Below are 19,385 nucleotides of genomic sequence, written 5' to 3' on the forward strand. Positions count from 1 at the left end.
TAAAATCTCTTGATACTTAAAACATCATTTTTTAACCAATAATTATTGATAGAGGAAAATGAACATAAATATATAAGTACAAATCATGTTAGCAGTTGTAAATAGTATGATCAGAAACAAACTTTTCACTCAACTCTTTTTATAAATCATCTAATAAGAGAAAAGTTTTGGTACAAATACATTTGTGAGATACTCTAACTTTATTTTATTAAAATCTTTTCTAAAGGTACATTTCGAATTTGAAAAAAACTAAAGTGAATACAGGCATGGAGATTTATAAAGTCGTAAAATTGGACAGATCATTCTGCTTGAACATTTCTTTGTTATACATAAAAATACAAAATTCAGAATGTATTCAAGTCTTTTTACTTATAAAAAATCAAAAGAAGAGGCATGATTTTTACACTTAAGCTGAAAGCATTTTTATAAACTGCATTTTCTATGTCTATTATGAGGAGGTTTGCAAATGTCCAAACACTTAAATGTATTTTCTAGTAAAAAATACATGATATAAAAGAGTATTGAGTAGGAGTACCCTGAAGTCTGTTGCTTTAAACATAAGATATATAATACCGTAAATCTGTGTGATACAAGCCAACTTAATAATCAAAGGGAAAGATTGTTATGCTTCAAGTGCTTCTGTGCTGCAAAGTTTCTAAGACGCTTTTGAGTTTTCATGATTTTTTTAACGTGATCTTTTAGATGGTAAAAGAAAGTAAATGCAAATGTTGAAAAGTAATACAGTATCCTATTTTCTGTTGATTCTAATAATTGCTAAAATGAGACAGCTAATAAATTCTGGAATATTTTAGGTTGTAAATCAAGTTTATTTTCCACTGTGTTCATGTAACATGTTTGAGAGATAGCTGTCAAAAAAAAAATTTGAGGACAAATGTTACAAATTGATATTGAAAATAGTGCAACTCAAAAAAAGTATTGTATAAGGACTATAAGTTCAAACACCATTGATATCGTATCTTTTCATCTTTATTATCCTTTTAAATCCGGATCACGGATAATAACCTGTGAAAAATTTGCCGAATCAACTATGAATGTTTTTCTAATGACTGAGTATTCATGCTCGTAAGTTTGCTATATTTATCAACATGGAAGGACTCTTTATGATACTCTCACAAAATAAAATTATCCCAAAGACTCAGGCCTTCTAAATTTTTCAATTTCTTTTAATTTAGTTATGCTTATAAAAAATTCATCTGTTGTCCACATGTAGCATATGCTTTCAAAGGTCATAATTTTTGTCTGAAAAAATTCTCTAAGTACCAGAAAAATACTTACTGCCATTTAAACAGGAAGGTTATTTTGTAATGAAACATTTCTCTCTGTGTCGGAAAATATATTTCAAAATAAATATTTTACAGATTTGATGCACTCCCCATATTCAAAAGCTAAATCACCAGATCAGACTTACTGATTTACTTTTCATTGTGCTCACTTGACAGTATTTAGAGAGTTTCTGTGACCTCATGTGTCATAGCTCATGCCAGAGGACAGGAAATTTGAATTTTGGGTGTGTTTTTGCATTTCTCTCTTCAATGTTAAAATTAAATCTCTTGTATTATACAGTAATCACATTTTAACTGAATGAAGAACAATCTGAAAACCACCTTGAGAACTTCAGAGTGGGAGATGTTTGTATGGAAGGATTTCCAAGCTATCAGGGTGTCAGCCCACCTAATTAAGGAAGAGCTGCGAAAGGGGTTCCTTGGCCTCAAAGTAATGTGACAAGTACTTACTGAGCATATAACTTTAGACTAGAGCTTAATTCCTTTTGGGGAGGTCCAGAAGAATGCTTAAACCAGTCACTTTCTGGGCTCGTAAGTCACAACAAGATCTACGTGATGTGGCATCTTTCTAAACAGTGTTCCTAAATTATCTTTTGAAGTGGTGGAAAATGGAAGATCTCTCTATGTGCAGATGTTCTACCAGCAGAGGAAACGATTAGATTAACTGTTGAGTTTATATGAGCGTTCCTTCAACGTTGTTTATTTTGAACCTGTATCAGGGAAGTGACCCCCTCCAAGAGTAGTGCTGACACATTTTCTTATAATCCAAGATTAACTATTATCATGGAAAAGAAAGTCTACTGATTTCTAATAAATATGGGACAAAGTGACTCTGTGTTTAGACTTTTCCTTGCCTTCTGAACTCCACAAAATTTTTGGATTGTGACTACAATAACTTTATACATTGATCATAAAATGAGACATTCTGCAACCACACAGGAAAGTGTACTGTTATATTAGAATTATAAATCACAAAAAAGAAGAAAGGAAATAAATGAAAGGGAGGAAGAAAGGAAAGAATGGAGGTGGGAAAGAAGGAAATTATTAGCAGAAATAATTTAGGACATCTCAAAAAGAAGTAGAAAAAGGAATTCACTGTTATGATTTCATGGCCAAGGCCATCTGGATTTATTTTGGCTACATAACATAACAAAATTGGAGCATCACAGCGATGTGAAATCCAGAGCCATAAAAGAAATATTCTAAATTTTGCTACATAAAATTAAGTAAGAATTTATATGGCAAACAAGCAAACACACAAAGACGTCAAAGGCAAATTACATATGGGAACATTTTTGGTCGCATCCTTAAAATATAAAAGCCTTTAAAAAGTTCAAAAAAGTCCAAGAATCTGATTGAAAAAATAGCAAAAGTTATTAACAGCTCATAGAAAAAGAGAGGCCCTTATAAATATGTGCATGTGATACGCTAAACATTAACTATAAAGCAAACAAAGAAATGTGATGATAAAATTGGCAGTTGGAATGGATTAAGGACTTACTAAGTGCCAGAAAATTTAGCAACTCGTAGGAATTATCTTCTTCATGCCTCAACCTCATCAGGTCAGTATAGTTGACACCCCTATTTTACAAAAGAGAAAAGTATGGTTTAGAGAGTGTTAAAGACAGAATGTTTGTGTCCCTCCAAAATTCATACGTTGAAACCCTATCCACCATGTGAAGGTATTAAGAGGTGGGGACTTTGGGACATAATAAGGGTCATGAGGGTGGATCCCCTATGATGTGGCTGGTGCCCCATAAGAGTCATGAGAGAACCCACTTCCCTTCTCTGATCTTTTCCAAGTGAGGCTACAAGGAGAAGTCATCTATTTGCAACCTGGAAGAGAGCTCGCACCAGAACCAGACCATGCTGGCACCCTGATCTTGAAATTCCAGCCTCCAGAACCGTAAGAAATAAATTTCTGTTGTTTATAAGCCACGCAGTGTATGGTATTTTTGTTGTAGCAACCCAAACAGACTAGGAGAGATTTTCTTGTGAACGTTATTAGATGGACAAAATTTAGAATACAGGGAGTCCCCCTTATATTTGAGTTGTTCAAAAAGCCTTTTTGTGGGAAAGAAAGGTTAGACATATTTTTCCCTATTCCTCCCCCAGTGCAGCTGAAATACCTGGATGTTATGTAGAAACAAAACACAAGCAGACTCTGAAAGGAGAGAAGAAGATGAACTGACTAGGTACCTAGGGACCCAAGGAACAGGAACGGCATGGTGGTGAGTTCCTTGGTTTTTCTCTTTACCTTATTTATCACAGACTCTGTGTTTGGTGGAGAAATCAGCCAACCAGTAAACACAATGCGTGAAGGAAAAAAAAACCCAGGTACACAAACCTACCTTCTTTAGCCAAAGGACCAGTCCTGAAGGACAAAAAATATTTATGCAATAACAGTAACTCTATTCCAGCCACACACTACACACGCAGAGTCTAAACACTCTTCCCCTCCCTCTGCAGGCAAAGGCGTAGATTCCCACCTTGGTCCTGAAGTAACGAGGGTAACGAGATGCTCCTGTCCTCCGCATCCCACACCCTCCCCCATGTGGTGTCAGAGAAGGTGGAGGGGGGAGTGAAACTTCTGTCTCCACCAGCTTTATGAGCCCCACCTTCCTTGCCTCAGTGTGTTATTACCATAGGGTAGAAGTCAAAGCTTTGTTAATGGTCAGCCATTAATGTTAGAAAAGTATCCAATTAATACTAGTTTCAAGTGCTTATAAATGTCTTTCGATGAAATGTATTCAAATATAGAAGTCAGAAAAACCAATATTTCTTCCTAAGGGTTCTACATTATAGTACACAAACCTTTTAACATCTCATTTTAAAAATCAATACATTACATACATTCAGTGGTTATACTGTGGAGAATATATATACCCATACACACACATATATATCTCTATGTACAGACATATGTATAAAAAACTAATAAATGTAACTATATGAAAGATATGTGATCAAGTACTCGTGGCTTTGGATAAATTTTCAAGTAATAGCATAATGTATGGATTTAAAAACCATTGTGTATCAAATATTTCTAACAGAGGGAAACATGTATTAGTAAAACTATTGGGTTGGCCAAAAAGTTTGTTCGGGTTTTTCCATACGATCTTACGGAAAGTCCCGAACGAACTTTTTGGCCAGCACAATATTTTGATTATTGAAAAGTGGTTCATGCAATGATGAAGAAACTAATGGGAAAGATGAATGTTGAGAGAATTAGTAGGAGTGTTGTTCATAATTTGTGGCAGTGGTTAAAAGTTGTATGACAAACAATATATTATACCTGCTATTATATGGTAATTTTAGCTAGGTTTTTTTTTCCCTAAGATACATTTTCCCATACTAGGAAGTAATCTAGTCCCCCAATTATACCTTATTCATTTTTCCATTTCTAATGTATATAGTAAGAGCCTAATAAATGTGTTTTTAGTGAGTAAACTAATATATTTTTTATTTTAAAAAGTGCCATATGATACATTTTTTATAAACATGGAAGGTTTTATTCTCTACTAATATAAAAATGAGTATATAGACACTATGCGTATCAGCATTTTTAACAATTCTGTCAAATACACAAAGGTGGCATCTCTCTGGTCACATATTGCAAAAATATAGTTCTTGACTTCCTCATGTCCTTGTGTTAACTCGTGAACCAATTAAGAAGACAGTACTCTTCCTGTTATCATAAAAGGGCCATCTGATCTTCATGAGAAAAAACACAGCAAGTCTTTTTCACCCCCAAGGGCAGCACGGAAGCCAGGAGCGCTGGCTCTCGCCGTGGCGCCCTGAGTACAGCGCCTGCACCGAGAGGCAGCACATGCTGAGCGCGTAGCTCCTGGCGCTGCTGTCTGCCGTGATCCTCCCTAAGGGGCGGCCTCCTCCAAGGGATAGAAATCTACCCCAAAGAGCAATCACCCAGGGCGTTGCAGCCGACATCAGAGTGGGGAAAGGAGGGGCAGAAGGGCTCAGGACCACACTGACCCTCATCTCAGCTCTGTCAGAGGAGAGTGATGGTACTAAGTACACAGTGTGGGATGGAGGTCTCTGGGATAGACTGAAGGAAACCCTGATTCCGGTAGTACCTCTGACCGCCGGGTCTTGGCTTCCTCATCTACACAAAGAACTGAGTCAGGTGATCTCAGAGGTTCCTTCTAGCTCTGGGTTTCTGTGGAATTGTGATTAGTGACACTCACCACCATTTGTTAGGTCCTCACTGTGTGTCAGGCATGATGCCAAGTCCTTTTATGTGTCATATTTAAGCCTCACAACCACCGTATGGGGTGGAACCATTATTGTCATCCCATCTTCTAGGAATGAGCAAGGTCACACAGCTAGCAAGGGGTACAGCCGGGACTCAGACCCCATCTGTCTGAATCTAAGACCCAGGCTTTTTTATTCTGAATTTTGGTTACTGTATTTACATATTTATTTAAAATAGTTTATTGAGGTGAAAGTCACGAAACATAAAAGTAACCATTTTCAGTGGCATTGATGACATTCACAATTTTGCACAGCCGCCATTTTCATCTACTTACAAAACGTTTCTTTCCGTCCAAGCAAAACCCCATTTAGCCCTACGCCTCCTCCTCTCTTCCTGTGGCAGCCGCCAATCTGCATCTCTCCTAAGCAATCAACTATTCTGAATATCCAGATTTCATATAAACGGAATTATACAATATGTGTGTTTTTTTAAATTAAGCGAACAAAGCCAGGTTTGTGGAATTTTTTAAACCTTATCCTTAAATACTTTTAACACAATCTGCCTAAGGACAGAGCCAAAGACCTCTGGGAATATGTGGAATTCCTCAAATCTCTACTAAGCAAAGCAAAGCAAAGCAATTTTCTTCAGATGTGTTAATTCTGTTTTATTGGAAAGGGGCATCTAGAATTCTTATTTTGTATTCCTGGTCTAAGATCTTCACATTTCTCTTCAGTTATGTTGTTTTGTCCTTGTCTTTTGAATATGCTTTTTGGAAGAGTTTCTCAAATTTATCTTCCACATTAGTGATACGGTTTTCTACAAAATAAACTCTGCTCTTCTCTGACTCCAATAAAAATGTTAATTTTGTTACTGCACTTTAAGGTTCTAAGCAGTGAGTCTTACTGTCCTTTATATTGGCACATTTACCTTTCTGCTACCGTTTCATGAAAATCATAATGCTTTGCCGCTATCAGATGTTAAATAATTTTCTAAGATGATTTTCACTTTTTTCTATTTGCAAAGATCCAATTAATTCAAAGACAATACATTTTTTGCTACAATAATCTAAAGGCAAGGGATAAAAGGATAGAAATCAGTTTTACCAGAATTTACTTGCACGCTTATAACTGATATCTCTTGTATAACTTATTTAAGAATATAAAATTCTTAATATTCTCATATTCTTAGAAATATTATTTTTATCCTACTTGATGTAAACATTTCTATGATAAGGTGGGGATATTGAAGACACTGTATCATCAGCATGCAAGTATATTTGAAGTGCAAACATGACTTTTAATAACAGATTTTATAAGTGTTTCAACATAATGATTATCTATCTTCTTAACTTATTACAAAGTTACTCTATAACATCTGACCAATATCAAAGTAAATAAACCTGTCAGACTCAATGACCTCTATATTCCTAACAAATATATTGATTCAAATTTTAACTTAATAATTTAACCTACTTTAGTCCACTGAAAAAAATGCACAACCTAAAAGTTAAGAGTTATGTTACATTCGGTGGACATTCTTAGGACTTCAAGCCCGGGAGCCAGCCTCTCAGGTAGCGCTAAGAAAACTGCTCTGAGGAGGCCAGGCATTGTTTTTCTGCAACAAAGGGCAGGTAGTCGGAACACCAAAAGATTCTTGTTAATTAAAGCAAACCAGATATCTCCAGTTAGGGAATTTAGCACTTTTCTATGTATGGGAAGATGCAAGAGTCTGGGCTCACTGGACTCTTTCCTTTGCTTTGCACCTCAGCTACCTGGGGCCAGTGTCCTGTGTTTTCTCATCCTCAGTTTCCTCAAGCTGCACCCTCAGGGCTGGCTGCAGTCTAGTGGCTGCTGGATGGCAGGCATTCCTTGTTTCTTTCCTGACTTCCCTCAGGGCTCACCATCAGGAGTTGTTGCAATCGCTGATGGCTGTGACATCCATCCTGTTTATTGATACGGCAGGCAGCATTCTTAGTCCACGCTGTATACAAGTTATCTTTTCAACTTTTGTGTTTATCATCACTGCACGTTTTACTTGGATCTTGAAATGAATGAATAACCAATTAAATGAAAAAAATTATCTTTATGTTGGTGAAGAAAAGTTAAAATCATAATTTATTTAGCAGGAAATTTAGGTTGACCTGAACTGAATTGAATTTTCTAGAGTATGGTAAAATAAATAAACATAAAATTTCATAATTGCTCAAATTATCGATATTTTCAGAACATCGAGTTATCTGTTCCTACAATAAATGGGATTTCTGACTGTTATTATAAATATAGCCCTTCTCACTATCGTGTACTGTTTAAGATACAAAGATATAGCAGAACTGAGATGCACAAATTTGTGATGAATACCATACTAAGAACTAAGTAGGTAATTCAGCTTAATTAAAAAATCACTTTGACGGTTCCCATCAATTCGAATTAATCAGATAGTTACACAGCTCTGGCTTCACAATGGGTATCTGCTGAAATAGAGATATTGAAAAAAAAGATGTCTGATACTTCTCTTTTAATCTTGACCATTTTGTGTAGGGAAAACAATTATGCAGGATTTCACTTTCACATGCCTGCAAGGGCTGATGGGGAATAGAATTCTGTTAAAAACAGGGGGAGGCAGGGGAGTGATGGTGAAATGGAGAACGCACTGACAATTGCATTCGATTAATTAAAAACAACACATACAAAAACACCAAGCAAACACAAATCAGTCTGAAGGCCAGATCCCAGTAGCTTTCCGTTCCTATATGTGACTAATGGGTAAAAACATGACTTGTCACCAGAAAATAAATGACCAGCAATTAAGTTAATCTAATTGATTTTGGTGTCACTTAGAAACATTTGGTTACTATATTAAAAAACATTTTACTTAAATGATCATTAAGGGAATATCATTCTTTAATGATTCTAGAGTCACTGACCATATATTTTAGTAAATACAGAGTATCAGCATTAAAAGTAGAAAGAAAATTGGAAGCATTGTGGAGAATCTTCATGCCACGGCTGACTAGAGTACAGCAATTTCATATGACAAGGCTCTGCCTTGCACCATTTGCGAGTGAAATAATTTATTAAGGGGAAGACATTATAGCTAAAATAAGCCCCACTGATATTATTAATGTAGAAATACTTAAATATCAAGAGAATAAAGAAGTCTCAATCCTCCGCTGATTTGTGTGGTTCCAATAAAACAAATTGTAAAGACACTTTTACTCCTCACAAATTCTAAGTGTTTGATATAGAATAATGAGATTATAACAAAAATGAATTTGATGGTCTAGAATCACCTTACAGGCATCATTTAATCAACATTTTGTTGGCAGCCTCTGTGGAAGAATTCATTAGTAGGGAGATGAGCAAACAACAAAGAAAGATGGAACCATCTGAAGCGTCAGAGTGAGGCTGTTGCTTCTTTTATGAAAGGGCAGTCTGCCATTTTAAAATTCAAATGAATGACCTTTTCCAACATATTGGAAATAGAAATACATAAATAAATAAAACTGGGATGAGTTTTATGATTCTAATTGTTGGAGGGGGGCTGTATATGGGCCATAAAGTACGTTTAAAAATTTTATAAGAATTGAAATCTTACAAGGAGTGGTCTTTGAAAAGAGTGTAATGAATGTGAAAACTAACAAAAAATGATATCTGGAAAACCTCCGGTAGCCTAGAAATTAAACCATAGACTTCCAAATAACCCAGGAGTCAGGAAGAAATGACAATGCATATTACAAATGTTTTAAAGAAAATAATGAAGGGAGGATCTGTTAAAATTGGGTAATACAGCTAACACGGTGTTTCTAAGATATTTCCTGAGCTTACATGCATATATTAGCAATGGAAGAAGGCTGAAAATCTAAAAGCAGACCTCCCATCTCAAGAATCTAGTAAAACAACAGAAAAGGAAGAAGAAAGGAAGGGAAGGAGGGAGGGAGGGAGGGAGGAAGGAAGGAAGGGGAAAATAATAAAGGAAAACCAGAAATTAATGAAATAGAAAAGAAAGTACAATAGAACGAATCAACAGAGTGTTGGTTCTTTGAGAAGATAATAAGATTGGTATTCCTTCAGTGACAAAATTAATAAGATTGATAAATTCTCAAAAAGACGTAAAAATGTAAACATACGATATCATTAACAAAAAAATGAAGTGAAATGAGACAAACAATTAAAATGATGGTTTGCAACATATTGTATAGGCATGAAAATATAATATAGGGATATGAAGAGCCACTTTAAGTCATTAAATTTTTAATTTTGAATACAATGGAGAAAATTTTAAAAATACAGCTTACCAATATTGATGGACACACAAAATATGAAATCTGAAGGGTTGGCTATGTATTAAGGAAATTGAAGCTGTTAATAACTAATAAATTTCCCACAAAAATTTGAAAATGAAAAGTACTAGTCTTAAAAAAATCTTCAGAGGAAAACAGAATGTACTAGCACAAATATTTTGTAAGGTTGTCTTTAGCATGATATATAACCCAATAACAGGGGCATTATAAGAAATGAAAATTACCAACCAATCTCTCTTGTGAATACGAATGTACATGCCTTAAACAAAATATGATTTATTTTATCAGTTTCGGGGTTTATTCCAGAAACACAACATTGATTTAATATTTGAAAAGTTATCAGTATAACGCACCCACCATATTCATGGAAAAGTGAGACGTTTGATTATTTCAATAGAGATGGAAAAAACCGTAAAAACCTAACACCCACTCATGATAAAGATTATTCGCAGACCAAGAATACAATAAAACCTTCTTAATATTATAAATGCTTGGTACAAAAACCTATAGTAAGCATCATTTTAATGATTGAATATTAAAATATTTCTTCCTCAGATCAGAAAATAATCAAGGGCATCCATTATCACTATTGCATTCAGCTCTATACTGGACATCCAAGATAGTGCACTAAGGTAAAAAAAAAAAAAAAAGAATTGTTTTAATTTATGAAAACTTGAAAGAAAAAACTAAAACTGCCATTATTTACAGAGGGCAGAATCGTATAATTAGAAAATCTAAAAAACCTTCAGCCAAACTATTAAACGTCAATAATTAATTTGGCACTATTTTTGGAAAAAAAAGTTAATATTTGAATCAATTTTATTTCTATTTCTCAACTATAACTATAAAATTAATTTGTCAAATAGACATCGTTTTCAATACCTTTAACACATAAAATACCTAGGTACATCTCATAAAGACTATGCAGGAACCTGAAACCCACAAGACAATTTTGAGAGAAATTTTAAAAGACCTCTGTTTTAAATAGAGGATTATACTATGTTTATATAAATTTTAAAGCTATAAAAATATCATACCTTTCCAAATGAATTTATATTTTCAATGAAATTCCAATTTAAATTTCATCCACTTTTAGAGAGGAGCTGATGATTGACAATCAGTTTATAAAATCTGCATGAAATAGCAAATGGTCAGCAACAGTTATAGCTTTCATAAAGAAGAAGAACAAAACTGGGTGGTTTACATTACCAGACATCAAGAGAAAATAGGAAGTCCAAAAACAAACTCAGCAATGTGGAGCCACCTGATATATGAAAAAGGCTGTACTAGAATGCTGCTGGGAAAATAGAAACTTTTCAGTAAATGTATCTAGTTTAACTGGATATCATTCATAAACAGAAAATGCATTTTGATCCTACACCGTACCCCAAAATATATTTCAGATAGATCACAGACCTAAATATGAAACACAAAACTATGAAGCTGTAGAAGGAAACATAGACGAACATATTCCTAAGTTTGGCATAAGAAGAGTTTGTCAAAGAGGCTACAGAAAGGACTAATTTTAAGTCAAAAAATAATGAATTGGGTATATTAAGATTAGAAATAGGTATTCATCAAAATACATCATTAAATGTATGAAAAGGCAATCTACAATATGGGAGGAAACATTTATAATACGTATACTATAAGAAGGACTTAAATGCAGAATATAAAAAAGGGCTCTTAATGTCACTTAAAATGACAAATTGCCCCAAAGGAAAAAAAGAGGGGGGAATTGCAAAAAAAATTCACAAAAGAGGTTATTCAGATGGCAAATAAATGTACAAAAATATGCCCAACTCCGTTAGTAATAAGGCAAATATAAATGAGATACAAGGTAATACTATATTCCCAACAGAATCACTAAAATGATAAAGAGAAAGATACAGTAAAGACAAAATGTGGAACAGATGGAACTCTCATATACAGCTGGTGAATAAACTGGTACAATCACTCTGAAAAGCTATTTGGTACTATTTACCAAAGCTGAACACAGGCATAACTAGGGTAAAACATACACCCAAAACCCATGTGTTCCCCCAAAAATATGTACTAGAAAGTCCATGGTAGCATTATTCATGATAGCTTAAAATTGGAAGCATCCAAATGCCCATGAACTGTGTAGAATGAGTATTTACCTAAAGAAATACCACATAGAAACGAGAATGAGTTATAACGCAGATGAGTTTGAAAATAATGCAGAGCAAAGGAAGCCATACATACATACATACATACATACATACATACAGTATGATTCTGTTTAAATAAAACTCTAAATCAGGCAAAGCATATCCATAATTTTAAAATAAAGATGGTGGTATGGTAATTACCCAGCGTGGCAAGGGGCAAGGGATTATGATTGAAAAAAGAGCAAAATGGGGCTTAGGGAATGTTAGAAATGTTCAATTTCTTGATCTGAGTTCTAGTTACACAGATGTTTCCTTTGTAAAATTCATTGATATGTACACTTGTCTGTAGGTAGGCTATCTTAATAAATATTTAAAATATTCTGCATTGGAAGACAGGAATATCTCTTCAGGGTTATTTTTTGCCCTCCTACTTAACACTAGCAGCATGTTAACATATCAATTAGGGCTCTTTTGGTTAAATATGATTAATTTAGGCCTGGGTCGTAAGCTTCATCCCCTGGGGCAGAGTGAATGGTCATATATGAAAACCTGAGAATTGAGAGTAGCAAAATCTAGATTCTCAAGCAAAATTTATGATGGCAATAGAGAAAAGGGTACAGGATATATAAAGGAGAAGTTGCAAAGATTTACAGTACATAAAACTCTCTCCTTGAATGTAGAAAAAGGAAACAGATAAATTACAAAAAGAAATAAAAAGCGTAAAATAACTATTCACAGTATTAACCAATGGCATAATATTTTGTATTACACATCAAGAATCCATAGTAATTGCAAATACAGACGTTTCAAGAAGCCAGAATCTCAGATATCTTGTTGTGCAACGAAAAGAAAGTATGATGCATCATTTCTCATAATTTGTACTCACATATTAACATGTTTGCTATCTTTATGCTGTATGACAAAAGGAATTGTGACAAACAATTTTTGTTTCAAAATTTAAGGATTTTTAAAATTACCTTTCCCCGAGGAGGTCAATAAATACCATTCCAGTAATAATGACGTTTCTGTTAAAGTAGGGCTAATTTTGGATGGTGTAGGCTCACAACCCAGACCATGTATTTGAGTCAACAGAGAAGCTTTCTAAAAATAATAATGCCCATACTCCCACTGGGCAGAGATTGACTTAATGGGTTTAGGCTCAGGTCCAAACAAGATGACAATACTCATCAGTCGGTAATGAGAATGCTTCAATAAATAACTCCTTTAAAATATTCTAACATATACAAAGTAGAAATTATAGTATAATAAACTCTATCAGTTAAATTAATCAGTTCATGGCCAATTATCCAATTTTGTGACTCTGGTACTCTCATCCACTTCTCCACCTTGATTATTTTGAAGCAAACAAGATACTGTATGTTTTATTATGTAAATAATTCTATATCTGCTATCTTAAAGAGAAATTTAAAAAAATTATAACCATAACAATGTTGTCATACCTTAAATGATTAACAGTAATTCTTTAAATATCCAGCCAGTGATTATATTTGCCCTGTTGTCTCTCTTTTTAAAAAATTTTAAAATCCAGACAAATGAGCTCCAGAGATTCACTTGGTTGTTGTGTTTTTTAAAAAGAGGGTCATAAGTCTTAGATGCCTGGGTGCCGTCCCTGCCTACTCCCATTGTCCAGGCATAACTTGTTATCACAGTCACATTCTTCTCTCAATGTCTCTTATTTGCATGACCAATTATACACTTATCCTTCTCTTAAGTATCTTTTAATCTGTAGATTCTGCTCTTTCTTTTTATTTTCCCCTTAGAATGTATTTTGTTGAAGAAAGCAAGTTGACTCTCCTATAGATTTTTTTGTAACCTGTATTTTGCCAATTGCATCCTTGTTTGTTGTTGAACATGTTATTTTGTCCTCTGCATTTCCTGTAAACTTATTGTCAGATGTAGAAGCACTGTTAGATTCAAGTTTGATTTTGGCGGAAGGAATATTTCCTGGATGGTATTCCATAGTTCCAACAAGTGGTTATCTCTTGTGATGTTTGCAGGTATTAATGATCATTCTCTAGACTCATTATTTCATACAAATGGTGAACTTCTGTCATACCTTCATAATTTTTGGTGGAATATTTCTTCAAAAGGAAATGTCCCCAGTAAACAATTAGATTCTCTGAGGTATAGTTTGTATAGGAAATGCAGTATAGTTGCCTGATGTTTCCCTTTATTTGCTGATTCTCAAAATGTTGAGTTGTTTCTTTAGTAACAACAAAAGGGACAATTAGGAACTCATGGATTTAAAATATTGAATGTGATTCAATTCATGTTGGTTATTATTCTTTTTGAAGCTCATATTTTTCCATCTGTTGCCAATGGTTGATTCCTCTTGCTGTCTCCTCTGTACTTTCAACAGGAACACCATAATTTTTGATAGCTTGCTTGAATTCCAGTTTGGCTAGATATTCCATGCTCATTTTAGACCTGTCCTACCCCAGACATGATATCAGCCAATTAATTTCTCTCTAGAGCCCATATTCCCTTTTCTTTTGGGAGGCGGGGTACAGAAGGAGGCAATGGCATATAGAGAATACAGTCTAGGCATTAGTGATGTTCATTGCTATGGAGTGGTCTTTTCAGGAGACAGGAACAGGAAATATGTTTGTTTTATGAAAGATTATATACAATATATGCTTATTCTGGTACATTCAGGAATATAGGTTTTTAGTTGCCCTCATTAATCTTACTTCTGTAACTTCTTTGTACACAGAAAATCCAAACTGGCTGTGACATCAACATAGCCATTTACATTAATTCACAATAATCTCAAGACAGTCTCAGAATAATGATAGCTACACTGTCACCAAGAATTATCAAATAGTTTCAGATATTTTTGTCAATTCCCCCTTTAAGATATATTGTACAAGGGAGTTATATTCAAATTATGGTATTTTAACTTCTCTTTAAAAAAACCTTCTTACCATGTGTTATGTAAGCATTCATTATACTAATATTAATTGGTTTCAATTTTTTAATGTTTTTTAAGGATTACATTTTAAACTAATATTTGCTTTTTTATATAAAATATTTACATGGTTCAAATCAAATGTACTGAAGAAAATAAACATAAAGCTCAGTTTCTTTCCTGGTAACTTCCAAACTGTGCACTTGAATTCCCTCCCTTATGTGTAACCATTTTTAAAAAATAGTTTAGTTCATCTTTCAATTTATATATCAATTCAATATAGACATATATATAAATGTAATATACATAAATATATAAATTCTATATGCATATATAAATTCTATATGCATATAAATTTATGTCTGTATATGAATTTCTTAAATATATGGGAAGTGGTAGCATATTTTACACACTTTATATGCCTTTTTAATTATAAGTATCTTGAAGATAACTTCCTACATTGTATATAAAAATGCACATCCTTCTTTTTCAGATTTGCCTGGTATCCATTAAATGATTGCATCGTGGCTTGTTCAACATTCTCTGATTGATGAATATTTGTAGTTTTCATGGTCTTCTGTTGAAGTACCAAAAAGGATAACTTTATGTATATTAATGATTCTACTGGAAAGGCAATTCAAAACTACTTTGAGCAAAAAAGATGACAATACTTAACGCAGAGAGTTTTGTACTAATTCTATGGTCTCTCAAAATTAAGGATTTTTTTTCCTCTGTTGAGAGGCTATATTCTGATTATTTTTACTGCACTGACTAGGAAACTCTTGACATGCTGAGTCAGAGACCACTTGAGTTACTTTACATATTAAATGCTTTGTCAAATACTGTCTAGCTATTACTCATACTGTGTCCAGTCTTCTGAATGAAGGAAGGGGCAGCTGACCACTGTAACGATACTTAACCCTGGATTTTTGTTGTTGAATACCGGATGTCTGGTGGGTTGTGTCCCAGAGCCAATACCCCATTGGGAGTACCACGTGGTATTTATAACCTCTTTAATTACTTTCTTTAAAATAGAAGCTGTGGGCTAATTATGAAATTTAGTCACAAATTTCTCTCACATTCTTTAGAAACAAAGGAAAAATGTCATTTTTGGTTTGTTCCTAATTTGTAAGTGAAGAAAACATATACAAATTGTGAGAAATTGAATCCTTTTCAAACAAAGGGACTTTAAGCAGGGATTTGCAGATATTTCTTTTTTGTCCTCAAAAAAGATAGATCTTGGCTATGTTCTATAATGGGACACCAGTATGTAGCAAATCTTACAAACAATGGTTCCGGTCTAATAGTCACATTTCTTTTTGCAAAGAGAAACAATTTCACATGGTCTAGTCAAGTTCTCAGGCCAGATTTGAAGACTTTTTTTCAGTCTTAACATAATAAAAAGAAAAATATAGTTGTTTTGAGTTCAAACTGAGGCTGGATTTACATGTCTAAAATATAGTTGAAAAAGTATACATTTGTTTATTATTTTCATCTCATTTACTTGGGTCACAATGAATATTTATTGTATGAAATTAATTTTTAGTAATAGTATTCCAATATAGATCATTTATTATAAAGGAAATAAAATTTTAATTCCAATTACTATGCTAGTTTTTTGACCATTTTCTAGAATATAATCTAAAAATGATCTGGGAATTATCCTCTAGCAATGGTCCTATGAACACATATTTTATTTTCTTTAATATTATTAAGAATATTGTTTATTTCATCAAAAATATCTTTTGGTGGAGGAAAGTTGAGAATAAATTATTTTTCCTTTTTCTATGAGATATATTCTTCTTTTATATTATGCATGTAGTACTTTGTATTACTAGAAGGATTTCTCCTTTAAGTTTTGATTGTTAAAACTGTGGAACAATTCTAGGCATGCATGTATAATTCACATTTCTAAACATTTTTATGTGCTCATCATTGTTTTACTTTTATCTTTCTCATAAGATATAATTTATATTATCTGATTAACTGATATATCAACATACATTTTATTACTGAAGGAGATATTACCATCATGTCATTATTATTAATAATGGGAAGAATAATAACTATACTTGTTTCCAAGATCACTCTTTATCTACAATGTCAAAAAACTGATCAACTTATTTTTAAATATTGATATATTAAAATATAGTCTATTTGTCTTGTCACCAGCTTGTAAACTTAATCAAAGATTCTTCTTCATTAGAAGTTTACAAATAAGCAAAAACACACTTTTTCTCTTTTATTTATTGAAGTTTTTCAGCATATGTAATCAAAGGGTTGTTTTTTCTTCGTTTTGTTTTTTTTTTGGAGGTTGTCAGCAGGAAAAGATAATTTAGTGGGTAGATGATGACTTCATAACCTGCAATTATACACATAAATAAATTAGAACAAAATTAAGTAGTATCAATCCGAATGTATATTGTAAAATTGAAACATTAGTAGAATAAGTCAATTAGTTGGTTGAAAACCAGTGATGTTAGATTTACTAAGATGTGCTTTGGAAATCGTGACCATAGAATGATACGCTAAATGCCACCTCCTATCCCTACAAGTATATCTCACACTTTATTTGACCACAAAACAGTTGAAAGAACCTTTGGATCCAACCAGTAGTTGCAATCAGAGGCAATTAATGATCCATAAAAAGGGATCAATCTTCATGTGTAGCTTACCTTACTGATTTTTTCAGAACCGTAGCCCAGATTGAACAAATTAAAATAGTACAAAGTACTACATGAAAATGTTTCATATATACAGATTTAAAAACCTTACAGAAACAAGAAAAGCAATCTCATATTAAGAAGGTCTTCCAACTCCAGAAAAAGAGTGCAGTCCTCTTTCTTGATTCCCCTAAAATACTAAAGTTATAATACATGATTCTCAGCAAGTTATCTATTTGGTTGTAAACTAACATGAAATTTGTAGAGTAACTTGCTAATCCTTGTAAATTGTCTCACATATTCTTATTCACCTTTATACTAAATTTTTTTATATATAGTAATATAACATACTTCTGAATTTCATATTTTACTTACATACAATGAATACTTAATAATAAACACGGACCTAATTGTCCCATATGAGACTTAAGACTACTATTAGTTGTGTATTTGGGTCCTTTGTTTATCATATTTTACTATCGAATTGTTGTAACAAATACCTATTTTAGAAATCCTGATTTTTAGATCCCCCAAAATTAGTAGAATGTACATATGATAATTTTAAACCTTTCTGGAATTTCTAACTTGATCATGAGGGTAAACAACCAATATAATTATGACAGTTCTGTAACCATACAACTGTTCTGTTTTTCACTTTCAGTATAGTATTCAATAAATTACATGAGAATTCAATATTTTATTATAAAATAGACTTTGTGTTAGGTGATTTTGCCCAACTGTAGGCTAATTTAAGGGTTCTGAGCATGTTTAAGGTCGACTAGGCTAAGCTATGATGTTCAGTAGGTTAGGTATATTAAATGCATTTTCAACTTACAACTTTTCAGTTCACAATGGATTTATCGGATGTAACCCTATTGTAAGTGGAGGAAGATCAGTATATATTTACTAGTTCATTAGTTTAGCTGTAACATCTTCTATTAATTACAGTTTTTTCAACAAAATATTGTAGACACCTTTGCAACAATTTTGTTTTCTGAACCTGTGTTTTGCTCAGTCCACGAAATAGCATTAGTGTAACTATTTACAGCTCTTCTTCAAACATGTTTCAAGTTGTCTATTGTAGGAATCAACGTTGCCATTTTCAATTGCTGTTGGTAAGAAAAATGTCATTTTATTTCCAAATCTATAAATTCTACTTCTGAAAGTCACTACAAAAACTAATGGTGGGAATGTAAATTGATACAACCACTATGGAGAACAGTATAGAGGTTCCTTAAAAAACTAAAAATAGAAGTACCGTATGACCCAGCAATCCCACTACTGGGCATATACCCTGAGAAAACCATAATTCAAAAAGAGACATGTACCACAGTGTTCATTGCAGCACTATTTACAGTAGCCAGGACACGGAAGCAACCTAAGTGTCCATCGACAGATGAATGAATAAAGAAGATGTGGCACATATATACAATGGAATATTACTCAGCCATAAATGGAGACGAAATTGAGTTATTTGTAGTGAGGTGGATGGGCCTAGATTGTGTCATACCGAGTGAAGTAAGTCAGAAAGAGAAAAACAAATACCGTATGCTAACGCATATATATGGAATCTAAAAAAAAAAAAAAAAAAAAAAATGGTTCTGAAGAACCTAGGTGCAGGACAGGAATAAAGATGCAGACATAGAGAATGGACTTGAGGACACGGGGAGGGGGAAGGGTAAGCTGGGACAAAGTGAGAGAGTGGCATGGACATATATACACTACAAAACGTAAAATAGATAGGTAGTGGGAAGCAGCCGCATAGCACAGGGAGATCAGCTCGGTGCTTTGTGACCACCTAGAAGGGTGGGAGGGAGGCTCAAGAGGGAGGGGATATGGGGATA

At 33.5% G+C, this 19,385-nt stretch overlaps 1 long non-coding RNA gene across 1 annotated transcript in view; it reads left to right on the forward strand.

The window, feature by feature from the left end:
- LOC137755914 (uncharacterized) overlaps nt 1-19,385 on the forward strand; it is a 290,479-nt gene that overhangs the window by 263,865 nt on the left and 7,229 nt on the right. The window contains exons 7-8 of the long non-coding RNA XR_011072126.1: nt 3,108-3,210; nt 3,420-3,535. This is a non-coding gene — a long non-coding RNA (uncharacterized lncRNA). The remainder of the gene's footprint in view (nt 1-3,107; nt 3,211-3,419; nt 3,536-19,385) is intronic.

This window comes from Eschrichtius robustus, chromosome 21, assembly GCF_028021215.1.
Source record: "Eschrichtius robustus isolate mEscRob2 chromosome 21, mEscRob2.pri, whole genome shotgun sequence".
NCBI lineage: Eukaryota > Metazoa > Chordata > Mammalia > Artiodactyla > Eschrichtiidae > Eschrichtius > Eschrichtius robustus.